This window comes from Aptenodytes forsteri, unplaced genomic scaffold (genome assembly GCF_000699145.1).
Source record: "Aptenodytes forsteri isolate BGI_AS27 unplaced genomic scaffold, ASM69914v1 Scaffold377, whole genome shotgun sequence".
Classification (NCBI taxonomy): Eukaryota; Metazoa; Chordata; class Aves; order Sphenisciformes; family Spheniscidae; genus Aptenodytes; species Aptenodytes forsteri.
The window spans coordinates 131255-142417 of NW_008796176.1; positions in this window are offsets into that span (position 1 = coordinate 131255).

An 11163-nucleotide genomic window follows, 5' to 3' on the forward strand; every position below is an offset into this window, starting at 1 on the left:
ATGTCCTTCTTGTAGTGAGGGGCCCAAAACTGAACACAGTATTCGAGGTGCGGCCTCACCAGTGCCGAGTACAGGGGCACGATCACTTCCCTACTCCTGCTGGCCACACTATTTCTGATACAGGCCAGGATGCCATTGGCCTTCTTGGCCACCTGGGCACATTGCCGGCTCATGTTCAGCCGGCTGTCGACCAACACCCCCAGGTCCTTCTCTGCTGGGCAGCTTTCCAGCCACTCTTCCCCAAGCCTGTAGCGCTGCATGGGGGAATGGAGCTGGCTCTTTTCAGATGGAGCTGGGCTCTTTTCAGTGGTGCCCAGTGATAGGACCAGAGACAATGAGCACTAACTGAAGCATGGGAGGTTCCCTCTGAACATCAGGAAACACTTTTTTACTGTGAGGGTGGCTGAGCACTGGCACAGGCCGCCCAGAGCGGTTGTGGTCTCCATCCTGGGAGATATTCAGAAGCCAACAGGACCAGTTGGTGCTGGACAACTGGCTTTAGGTAGCCCTGTTTGAGCAGGGGGGTTGGACCAGATGACCTCCAGAGGTCCCTTCTCACTTCAATCATTCTGTGATTCCATGATTCTATTTTACTGCATTAGGTAGGAGTTCCACTCAAGAATTATGCTTTGCCCGAATACATGGAAAAAAAGATGGTCCTGATCAAGCTGAAGATTAAGATGCAGCAACACACACAGTAAAAACTTGGAAACACTTAAAGCATTGCCCATTTCAAGATTTACTCAGATACTTAGCATAGCGTGCTCAGTCCCTTTAGTCTTCAGCATTGCAGTGGCAGCCAGCAAGAAAGAAAAGAGGAAAGGAAGGAAGGAAGGAAGGAAGGAAGGAAGTGGCAGCCAGGAAAAGAGGAAAGGAAGGAAGGAAGGAAGGAAGGAAGGAAGAAGGAAGGAAGGAAGCAAGCAAGCAAGCAAGCAAGCAAAGAAAGAAAAGAAAGAAAAGAAAAGAAAGAAAGAAAAGAAAGAAAGAAAAAAAGAAAAGAAAGAAGAAAGAAAGAAAGAACCCCCAGACTTTGAAGGGGTGGGACAGAGGACTGAAAGACTCAAAACTGCAAAAAACAAGCAAAGAAACCAAAGAGGTTTTGGAAAACAACTTGATCAAGAAAAAAAAACCAAAAGAAAATCTTTAAAATTCACTACTGAGTATGTAAGCATATTTTCCCATTTTTATAAAACTGATCAGGTTTGGGCCTTGTTTAAGTAGATCTAATAAATTAAACAGCTGGTTCTTAGAGATCCTTTTTGACTTACCACTTTGACTAGTGTTGCACCAGATGTTTTAAAGCAAGGGAAGCTGCAATGCTCTACGTTATTTCAATCTCCCTGTTTAGCTGTCAGGCTGCTTTTCCCCAAGGAGGCACACACCAGAGCAATAAGACCTTCTCTGAAAGTGAGAAGAGATCTCGCTTTTCCTCCACTGACACTTTTTGACAGGAGGTGAGAGACATACAAAGAGTGCAAGGCAGTTTTAAGATGAGGTTAAATGTTATAGCTGTTGTAATCTAATAGTTTACTGCAGCAAAAAGGAGGAAACCCCTCCTTCCACCCCATTCCTCTAACAGCCTCGGTCTCCCTGGTCTTTTGCTGATGTGATTCAGGTCTCACATTCATCAAGTCCTTAGCTGACATGATTCAAATTATTAAACTATTGGAAAACTATGCATTTTTTCTGCTGAGTTAGCTTTCCATCAGGCTTGTGCTTAGAGTGGCTCATGGAGGGGTTCAGCAAGCTCCAGAGTCAAAGCTGGTGAAAAGCCTCTCCAGAAGAGGGAAGGACATAGCATGACATCCCTTCAGTGTTGGCAAGATGTTAAAGTGGCTCAGCTGTTTGCATCATACTCATGCACACCCTCACTTCCTACAAGGAACAGTAGTAAAACATATTATATGATGGTTAACATGGATTACAGCAAGAAGGAAAATAGCAGCTTGTACATATGAGGGAGTGGAGGAGGACTGAATCAACTGCTGAGCAAGGAAGGCCAGATACAGGAGTGACATTTCAGTGGTTTCAAAGTGGTAAAAATCATCCCTAAGTTTCAGAGACTGCGGTACATTAATTGCAACAGATCTATAAATGCTCTTGGGAATACAGAACACAGAAAACAGACCAAAATATTTTTCTTAGAGTATTTAAGTATTTTGTGAGTCTGCCTTTTTTTTTTTAATCTCTTCAGTTTGGCAATGTCTGTGTTCTTCATGACTTCACAAGCAGAGGATAGATAAAATAGCTTATTAACCCCTTTTACTCCTATCCTGTATACAAACAAACAGCTGGAGAAGGCATACTGGTCCCTATATTTCTTCAAAAATAACAGTCTGATAAAGTAGAACCTCTTAAATTTGAGTATCTCTCACTTTTGTCAAACAGTACCAGAAAAGTTCAATCTGATAAATGAAAGTTGAGCAAAAAGGGTAAGAGGAAATACTGGAGAAAGGAGGTAAAGCTTGACTAGAGACAGTTATCAATTCCTCCTTGATTCAGAGTGTACTTTGATTTTATAGAGAACTCTTCCATCTTTACTTATACAGTAATGTTCTACACGTTTGAAAACACAAATTAGAAATGCTTCTTGGTTCATGTGAAAATATGCATGCTTGCCAAGGTTTCTTAATGTTAATTGCTACTCAAAAAGTAGTCAAATTAGAACTTGAATTTTTTTTTCTTAAATAGAAGTGTGTGTAATGACAACACATCTTAGAAGTGTATCCCAAGTAATGCCATATAATATACATTTATTTCATACCCTTAAAATAATGAAAATTTGGGGCATCAAATTAATAAGAAGCAGCCAAGGAATTCTTTAAAATTCTTTGAAACAGAATTTGTTCATCTGCCTTAAATCACGACGAAGCAGCTTTCAAAATTTGAGAAGCTATGGACAGTTGAAAAGGGTTGCTAGTCTTCAGCAGCAGCTGGAAGAGGAAAACAGAAAGCAGTTTTATGTCCAAACAAATAATCTACCTTTCAAAGCCTTATTAATAGACACAGTTTAAGACAGGAACTTCACGCTGATTGACGTGTAGGGGCAAACAGGCATACTTAAACATACTGAGCCTGATTCCACTCTCATTTATTCTGTTGACTTCAATGTTGTGACTTCCAGCGGTGCAAGAAAGAGGTAAACTGGATATTAAATGACATTCAAAACAAGATCTATTACTATAATTTCTTCAGGAATGTTATTTATCTCTCTATGTGAGACAGCAATTGTAATGACTGCATTAAGATAGAAAAGCAATATTGAAGCTCCCCAAACAAATCAAATGTTTAATTGCACCTGAAAAAACCTACTGCAGAGAACCCTATGTATTTATCGGGAAGAAGAAGAGACTAACCCTGGATGTTTCAGAATAACTTCCACCCTCAGCAATATACAAAAGAAAGAAAAAGCATAAGAAGAGATTAAGGGTATAACATTCTTACTTTTTGAGGCATATTTACTTTCTACTGCATAGCAAGGAGGAAGACGACTAAAATCTACAACAAAAACTTTAATTAAAATAATCCTTGAACCATATGCTTACAAGTCTTCAATTTTTCTTACTCTAAAATTAGGGTTTTCCAGAAAGGCAATAGGGGTAGTTTTTACAGGTTTTCAAATGTGGTTTCATAAATTGTATTTAAAAATATATAATCTGACAGATATTACCCTGAAGCCAATATTAATTAATTTAATCATGGACTTGTCGTTATTTTTGTGAGCTATGTACCTTTCAACAGGAACACCAGCTACTTTGGACTGTAAACTTTGTCTATTAGGAGGATATAAGTAACAAGAATTGTGTTATTACTTGATCTGAATTCTCTTAAGAGATAGGGACAGAGTAAGGCAGAAAAAGTGAATTCTGGTACTTATTTATCTTTTTTTTCCCCCTTAAAAAAAGGTGAACAAATATCTATTCAGTTGCTTAAATATCAGTGTCTACTAAAATTTCAGATATTCTGCATAGCTGAAATAAGGGGCTGGAAGATACAACACAAGACTTATGTGAGGCCTTGGACTTGTACCTGTAGCTAGGCAGGGTATCCCATGGTTTAAGAAGCTGGATCACAGTTTGAGAATGTGCTGAAGCATTTCAACCAAAATAAGACAGCTTTGCAAATGTGAACTAGCTTTGTATGTTCTTTCCACCCCTATTTCTTGATGTTTTACAATAATCAGATATGATTCTCAGGGGAAACCACCTTTTCACTCTTGCTCACTCAAAATTGTGAAATTATGTGTGTGAAAACACAGATTTGCTGTGTGTCATTAGACCTACTTAAATCTTAACAGAATTACTACGTAATCAACTGTGTTGTCTAGCTAATGATCTGTGTAAAAGATACACTTGAAACAAAAGAATACACTTCATAAATGCTGTAAATGGTGACAAGTCAGTCCTGAAACCTAGAAGGACATATAAAGGGAAGAAACAAATAAGGTCATAGCACATCCTCATGTTAGAAATATCCAGGTTTTGCCTGAACGCATTTATTCTTGTTTTGCAAATCCTATTGTTATCCAGGCCCCTAGACCTTTCTTTTTCTAAGTACTTTTACCAGTAGTTACCTGTTGAGTTCAAAGAACAGATAATGATGTCAAACAGTCATGAATTAATTTTTTCCCCAAAAAGTTCCTAAGAGATGTTATTTATATCCACTGTATAGAATTAGGATAGTTACCACAAACACATTCCCCAATATAAAACAAGTAAGAAGGAAGAAGAATATAACACAAGTAAGAAGGTGCCTTTTTTGCACCAAGTTCTACATAGTATCTGTACCTTCTAGAGGCTCACTCTGGGAGAAGAATAAACTCCAACCTCAAACAGCTGTTAAATAAGCATAAGGGAAAACCAAGAACATTGCAGAAAAAGGTCAAAACTGATCTTTTGATTTTATGGTTTGTCTAGCACACAGCAGAACAGAAAGGAGTGGGACCTAACAAGATATCAGGGAAGGAATACAGTCAACACTTAAGCTTACTTACTCAAGCAAAGTGGAGCACAGGAGATAAGCGGTATTGGCTAAGAACTGCTGAAGAATGTAAACAGGACAGGTCAGTTTGCTGTACTGCTGTAAATTCCTGTGGAAAACTAACTTTTTTTTTTCCTTCCTTTTTTTATTTAGGAAATTGTTAACATAGGAAAGAAGAAAGAATAGCAAACTAACAGTGGAACAGGAATACCAGTGGAACTAGGACAGGCAGAAGACTATGCTTTAAAGAGGATGGATTTAACACTATAACAAACAATTTGCACTTGAGTTTTCTTCCTTCCCAGAGCAGTTTCATCTGTTTATGCTATACCACATTTTATAATACAGTTATTTACGCAAATGTCCTAAAAGGATTTCAGAAGGCAGCAGAAAGTCCCAGTTGAAAATGGCATAATATGTGGGCACACCATAAGTCTCAAGAGAAGGGCGCATGGCTATTACTGCATAGCAAGGTAGATAAAAAGAAAAATAACAATATGAAGGTAAAGGTGGAACATAAAGATATTAATCTTCATTTATTTCCTATTATTTAATATTACGCTCCCATTTACCCATTTAAATCTTTTTTTAATGTGTTTTTTTTCATCTTTCCTTGAAGAAAAGATAATCAAAGATATTGTTATATTGCTATTGGTTACTCCCCAATGCCATATATCAGAAACAATTATATTTAATTAGCTAGTGTTTTAAGTAACCCAACATTTAAAAGGAAACATACAATTGGACCCAAAGGGGAGAAAATGGAATCTGATCTGGAAAAGTTAATTTTTCATATGAGCAACCTATAATAAGAAATGCCCATATAACCATCTTGGGCTGTGACATTCATAAGTGATTGCACAAAATGCTGAAATATCCATGGGTATCCAGAGCATTTTAAGAGGGCTCTATATATTTAAACAAGAAGCTTGGGAGATTGGGAAGAACACAGCTAGTGTGCATATGTCCTTTAAGAAATAGCTTGCTTATGATAGGAGCCTCTAGGGAGAGTTTAATGAAAGCCTCTTTGCCTCATTCTTTCTGAGGTCCATAGGAAAGGAAATACTTTAACAGAGTGCATTGGAAACAGGACAGAATCAATCTCTCTTCTTTTTCCTTCAGCCTTTCCAAGGTTCTAGAGGAAAGGAACTTTCAGGTGTTGCATACAGGAGCAGAAATAGCTTGCTTATGATAGGAGCCTCTAGGGAGAGTTTAATGAAAGCCTCTTTGCCTCATTCTTTCTGAGGTCCATAGGAAAGGAAATACTTTAACAGAGTGCATTGGAAACAGGACAGAATCAATCTCTCTTCTTTTTCCTTCAGCCTTTCCAAGGTTCTAGAGGAAAGGAACTTTCAGGTGTTGCATACAGGAGCAACATATACTGCCATAATTTATTACTAATGCCTTGAAATATTATATTCCATAAATAGAAGATGTTAAACACACTTGAAAATGCTTTTATCTCAGACTTACTGATTTTAACCCTTATGGGCTTCTGAAACCTCCTTCTTCCCCTATCTTTTTTACCTATTATTATCATATTTCTTTCTTTCAGCAGTACCTTAAAAATATGACAAACATCTGTTACTTGTGACTAAACATCCAGTCAGCATATCCACTGCACTATCAAGTACACCATACATAAGCTCATACATCATTTACTCTTGGTAGCATGACAGTAGCAGAGCAAGGGCATTGGACAAGAAGCTACAGGTAAGAATTTTTTTTTTTTTCAGGGCTTAACTCTTGCTTAGCCATGCATCTGTCTTTTTGTGTTCAAGTCTCAGAGCTTGTACTCAGGTAGAGTGCCAACTCAGGAATGAAAGAAGGCCAGGACTTTAACTTGAATGTGGCAGTGCTTTTTCCATATCTGCAGCAACTCCCGCGCTTGGAATAGTTCAAAAATGTCTAGCTGCTTCTGCAATTTAGAGATCTTTCATTTTTAGGTCAGCCTGCCTCACAAGCTACACTGACAGACTTGCAGTAAGCATTTCAGATTAGGAGACAGATGCTGTAACTCCTATTTAAACACAAAAGTTTAAAAGACAAGAAATTCTTCTTTACAGATTTTGTTTTTAAAACCCCTGTTGTGATATATAATCCTTATGCTTTACTAAGAAACTCCTGGAATCTGACAGTACAGATGCAAAAACAGGCTTCTGTTGCGTATCTAACATCAGAGATCTTCAGAATTAAACATCCTAACTCCTTATGTGAAAGGGTGGAACATCATAGCAAAGAAGAAAATATCTAACTCCACAATTAATTCGTAGTACTTTAAGGGGAGTTCTGCCCATACCCAGGTTTGGAAAATATTTTGCAAAATAAATATTCACTTATAACAAATTTAAAATCAGAAGTATGATTCTGCTCTTCATTATTCATTGTTTCAGAAAAACAACATTCTCTGGACAGTCAGCATCAACTTGTGGCAACACTATATGCAGCACAATGGATTTTTGCTTTTGTTGTTTAAAGGTTAGGGATTGGGTTTTGCTTGGGGGGATTGCTGACAAAGCACTTGGCAGTAGGTACCACATATCTACAGTAAGTAGATCAGAGTATTTTACTTGCAAACATGCTGCAATAAAGTGCCATCATTCAATCAATACAGATTACTTAGTTAACATTTTTCTTAATGTATCTGGATTACTAGCTCATTAGATCATTACCTGATAAATAGTGTGGGTAATGAATTGAGAGAGTAGCTACATACCTTCAGGAAGAACCTGCCCGATAACAATAATCCATTAGAAAAACTGCCAGTATCCTCTGATCTATTGCCCGCAAAGCTATGACTTGATTGAGAGTTTCATTCCCTCTGTTCAGCACTCCAGAAGAAAATCAGCACAATTTAAATATTTCTCAGGATGTGACAGCTCTCTAGATCCCTGGTTGCATTCTGTTCCCAGGGGTTGACAATCTGGTGTTCCGGTGTGCATAGAGCAGTGAAGATGAATTGAAAAAGCTTGAGATAAATTAGGGATGGCTAAGTTAAAATTGTCTCTGCTCCCGAGTCTCTCATCTGCAGTCTGCAAGCCTATTTTGCTGTGAAAAAGCTAGATGGCAGGCTGCCTCAGTGAGTTCTTCTTAAGCGACAGGGAGCATTTTCAATGAAGAAAAATTCTCCCATTATCTAAGCTAATGTGACTGCAGCTAAATCTAGTCTTAAAAGTGTCTACTAGCATGAAATTCATTCTCACTGTTGCTTTCTTTCCATCCACAGGTTAAAAAAGAAAAAAAAAAAAAAAGAAAAAACATAACACCACCCTAGATTTTTCTATCTGAAAGAAATACTCGAAGTTTTTAAGCTGCTAAATGGCAGCACGTTTCATGATATTGCTGTGCCCAATAATCTAAGTAGGGGAAATTTTCACTGTTCCCTAAACTTTATGTGCTTATACTTAAATTATTCTTCCACTACCTGTTCTTTCTATTTTGCTTTTAACAGTTATCATTTCTTTGCAATTATCCTCATTTTGAATGTTCCAGGAGTGAAAGTGGCAGGGGTTTCCGTTGACAAAAAATGCAATGACAGCTAAAATTCTGAACAATTAACATGTTTGTTTTTATTAGATAATCATCCAAAAAAAATGTGATTGATGTTTTGCCATGCCACTAAAAAGTTTTGTACAAAAAAAATAAAAATTTTGTAATAGGTTGTTGATCTTTAATTATGAACCACTTCTCTGACTGCACTAGTTTACAAGGAAGATAGAACTGAAGTTTTCTAGATATCAGTTTATTGCCAAAACTGTTTGACAAAGTCACTAATTTCAAGCTGTTATGTAAAAAGTTGTTATATAGATAGCTCAAGCGCAGGAGGTTATCGTTACACATAGTAGATGAAGTTTAATATTTTATCCTCTCAAACTTTGGATACAATTTAAAAAAAAAAAAGGAATAATTTCAAAGAGCCAGTGTCAGTCATGCTCCCTAGTAAACAGGCACTTTTGCAAATCCTTTCTTTAGTTTCAACTGATCTAGCTTTCTGAAGTCCTGGGTATCTATCACCAATAACTTTCTCGGATTTGAATTCTCAATATCATGGAAATTCGGGTCCTCATCCTAACCTGTAAACAAACAGAGATGCAGCTGAATACATGTGAATATAGCCTTAGTTCTAGAGCATTCTGAGAATGATAAATAAGTATACCACCAAGAAATAGATATAGACCGTGCTTTCATCAAACAGGCATGAAGAGACTCTGAAAATCTTTGGAACATGACTGCTGAGGTCTGTTTTGTTCCCTATGCCCCCCCAAGGTAAAACATGCACTCACATTAACAGAACTCTACCAGGTGAAGTGAAAAGGCATAATCAACATTAACTGATTTCCTTGGGGGTTATGTCACTAAAGCCACCAGCCCCACAGAGCCTCCATGTTCCATGCTGAAGGCATTAAATTCAGCCTAAATATTTTAAACAAAAACTCTCAACTTGGAGACAATTTTTGATGTAATTTTGCAAATCAGAGAGAACACATGGGTAAGTATATGAATTTTGATTGGCTGAATTTAATCTTCACTAGTAACCAATTTAGTTACATCTTGTAAGGCATGTAAACACAGTTTATACAAAGATATTTTTGTAATTTGCATGCTGCTTAGAAGAGATTCATGGTTAGTGAAACAAAAAAGTTCAGCTTCAGTTGTGATTCTTATGACAACGTTTGTTACTGTGTCAACATTTTTCATTTGTTTTCATTTTAAGGATTTACCAGCAGGTTGAGGGAGGCGATCCCTTCCCTCTACTCACCACTGGTGAGGACACACCTGGAGCGCTGTGTCCAGTTCTGGGCTCCTCTGTACAAGAGAGACATGGACATACTGGAGAGAGTCCGATGAAGATGATGAAGGCACTGGACCATCTCTGCTATGAAGAAAGGCTAGGACAATTGGGACTGTTTAACCTAGAGAAGAGAAGGCTCAGGGGGATCTTGTCAATGTGTATAAATAGCTGAAGGGAGGGTGCAAAGAAGACGGAGCTGGGCTCTTTTCAGTGGTGCCCAGTGATAGGACCAGAGACAATGAGCACTAACTGAAACACGGGAGGTTCCCTCTGAACATCAGGAAACACTTTTTTACTGTGAGGGTGGCTGAGCACTGACACAGGCCGCCCAGAGCAGTTGTGGTCTTCATCCTGGGAGATATTCAGAAGCCAACAGGACGTGGTGCTGGACAACTGGCTTTAGGTAGCCCTGTTTGAGCAGGGGGGTTGAACCAGATGACCTCCAGAGGTCCCTTCCTACCTCAACCAGTCTGTGATTTTCACTTTTGTTTAGGAACCACCAAAACCCTCAGTTTATGGTGCCAGTGATTTTCTCTGTTAAAATTATTCCTAATTTTGTTAAGATTTTGTTAGGCTTTATTGTCCAAAACATCTTTCTGAAATTAGGTTAAATTATTAGGTTCCTCTTCTCTTCTGCTCAGAAAAGTACAGCATCTGCTGCCGAAACTAAAGAAACTGCCTGGAAATAATATTAACCAAGACCTCACTCTGCAACAGCCCAGCTGTAAAGTTCCCAAAGTCATTCCTCTTCACAGTAAGGTAAGGCTTGATGGAAGACTCTTTAGAGCTGAAAGCCACCTGCTAACCTTAAAGACAGGGTTGGTTTGTGTGCTATTTCTAACTTTTAGTATAAGTATCACTCATGTCTCCCCTCTCTCAGTAGCTACTGCTTCATTTAACTACCAGTGACAAGCTGCTGTTTTCCTTAAAACCTCAGTAACTTGGGTCAAATAGCCACATTAGTGTCTCAGCTTCTATTCATTAAAATCTACTAGCTTGACCAAATTTTATAAATAAAATAGTTGTAATACATTATTTCTAGTGGTATCATTATTTTACAAGGTATGATTCATGCATTTTTAGTGGTTTGAATCAGTAACATTAACATGTCAGTTTCTAAGAGGTTTCTGTTTGGATTTTGGGGTGTGACATGGAAGGAAATAGAGAAGCAATTTAGCCAACAAAACAAAGTAATCCAAAATGTCTTAGTAAAATTCTCAGCTTTGACCACATATTCAACTCAGTGTTCTCTTCTTAAGCAAACAGGCAGAGAAAGAAAGAAGGTGAACTTAAGTACTAACATTAGTTTTTTTTCCAGGGAAAGAGCTTTAATAATCCCTGAAGATTATTAGGGATTAGGCCCAAACCACCCAGTAAAGCATAGTCACTTG